The sequence below is a fragment of the Pteropus vampyrus genome, unplaced genomic scaffold (assembly GCF_000151845.1).
Source record: "Pteropus vampyrus isolate Shadow unplaced genomic scaffold, Pvam_2.0 Scaffold394, whole genome shotgun sequence".
Lineage (NCBI taxonomy): Eukaryota > Metazoa > Chordata > Mammalia > Chiroptera > Pteropodidae > Pteropus > Pteropus vampyrus.
In genome coordinates this window covers 325,310-327,708 of record NW_011889175.1, presented here as the reverse complement: position 1 = coordinate 327,708, position 2,399 = coordinate 325,310, and positions in this window count along the sequence as shown.

Below are 2,399 nucleotides of genomic sequence, written 5' to 3'. Positions count from 1 at the left end.
ATTCTGGACATGGCCCAAGAATGGCCCTTAGCTTGAGCATTACCTGGGCACTCTGATAATTGCCCTTGAGTTTACTTTAGCAAAGCAATGTGCTAGGTACCGCTCTGGGAACCTCCCTGCCTCGCCCTTCCAGTTTTGAGAACTAAGCAGAACTGCGCTCTGCTTAGTAAGTCCTCTGTCAAGGCTGTCCATGCAGATGGAGGTCAGCGAGGTCACTCCACCTTGCTTCCTAGCTTTCGGATCTTCATTTTGGGCCTGAGGCTCTGCTCTCCCTGCTGGCTTCAGTACTACTTTCTCGGCAGGTGAGACACTCCCACCCTCAGGCCACAGCACCCATGGGCAGGTTTTAGTCAACTTGTATCACTTGCCTCGCTGAGAAGTATCAGTCTTCCAGGATAGGGAGCCAGGCCTATCAGTCCCCAGTCCTCAAAGGGCCCCGACGGGGAGACCTAGGCAGGTGACAGCCTAATGAGTATGGCACAATGACCCTGTCCAGGCCGCTTCGAGGGCCACATGGGACTGAGGAGTTCTGGGTGCATTTTCTAGAACAGGCAGTGGAGTGGGAAAGGTAGAGGAGCAAGGGCTGGGGCTCAGGGACGCTCCACTGGGGCAGAGTGACAGGTCTAAGGTGCTAATGGTCTCGCGGGCGGGACAGGTGATGCCCTCTCTAACCACACACTCAGGTCCCAGGCAGGTGTATGCCTGGAGCACTCTTTATTCTGCATGGCCTCTGGTCATTTGAGACCCAGCAGCCACTTTGCCCTACCTTCCAGTTCCTTCATCTTTGTCTTTCCTGAGTGCCCATCACAGATCTGGACATAAAGCAGGAGCTGAATATCTGTTCCTTCCCTGCTTCCCTCCCAGCCTCATCTTTTGTCATTTTCAAGTGCCTTTGGACACTAACATTTTGTTTATAAATGTTTTTTTACACATTTTTTATACACTTTTTTCTCCCCATTATTTCCTTCTCTCTTATTTCCAGAGGGCAGAACCAGGAGCCAGGTTGTGGGACTTTGGGAAAGACCATATGACTCGGGTATAAGGTTAGATACAGGACGCTCTGTCACAATCCAATTTCAGCTGAATACTTTTTAAGTATTACAATAGATGAAATGTTTGTGTCCCCACAAAATTCATCTGTTGAAACCTGATCCCCAATGTGATGGCATTAGGAGGTGGGGCCTCTGGGAGGTGGTTCGGTCCTGAGGGTAGAGCCCTCATGAATGGCATTAGTGCCCTTATAAAAGGGACCCCAGAGATCTCCTTCTCCCCTCCCATCATGTGAGGACATAAGAGCCATTTTTGAACCAGGTAGTAGGCTCTAACCAGACCCTGAACCTGCCGGCACCCTGGTCTGGGACTTCCCAGCCTCCAGAACAATGAGAAATAAATATTTGTTGTTTAAGCCACTCAGTCTGTGGTTTTCTGCTATGGCAGCCTGAGCAGACTAAGACAGAGATAAGCATGTTCCATGCAATATTGTCTCCCCAAAAGATACGCTCTCGTCCTAACCCCAGGGACCTGTGCATGCGACCGTATTTAGATATAGGATCTTTGAAGATGCAATCAAGTTAAGATGAGGCTGTACTGGAGTAGGCTGGGCCCTAAACCCAATATGACTAAGATCTTTAGAAAAAGAGGAAAAGAGACACTGTGAGAGAAGAGATAAAGCCATCCAGTTTGTGCTACTTTGTCATAGCAGCCCTGGGAAACTAATACACTTGTAAAAACTACTCACTGTCTGAAATTCAAAGATACAGGGATATCCTGTGTTTTTATTTGCTGAATCTGGCACCTCTATCCAGGCAGCACTGTTTTTCTCCTCTGTAAGGTTATCAAGGACGTGTTCCCCGCTCTGTCTTAGGACTGAGGTCCTGGAAGCCAGTGGGTCTGGCTGTGAGGCAGAGCACTGTGTGTATTCTTTTGGGATCCTCTGCTTAGTTTTATAGCCCAGCCCACCACCTCAATTTCTTTCTTCAATTAAGAGGAAAGAAAAAGAAGGAATTCTTGCCATTTGGGACAACATGGATGGACCTTGAGGGCATATGCCAAGTGAAATAAATTCCTCACACAGAGAAAGACAAATCCGTATGATCTCATTTATATGTGGAATATAAAAAGCAGACCACAAGAATAACAAAAAACCAAACTCATAGAGATAGAACAGATTGGTGGTGGCCAGAGGTAGGGCTTGGGGTGGGCAAAATGGGTGAAAATGGACAAAAGGGTTCAAACTTCCAGTTATAAGATAAATGAGCCCTGGGATATAATGTATAGCATGGTGACTGTAGTTAATGATACTGTATTACATATTGAAAAGTTGCTAAGAGAATTGATCTTAAAAGTTCTCATCACAAGTAAAAAATTTGGCACTATGTGTGGTGATTGATGGATGTTAA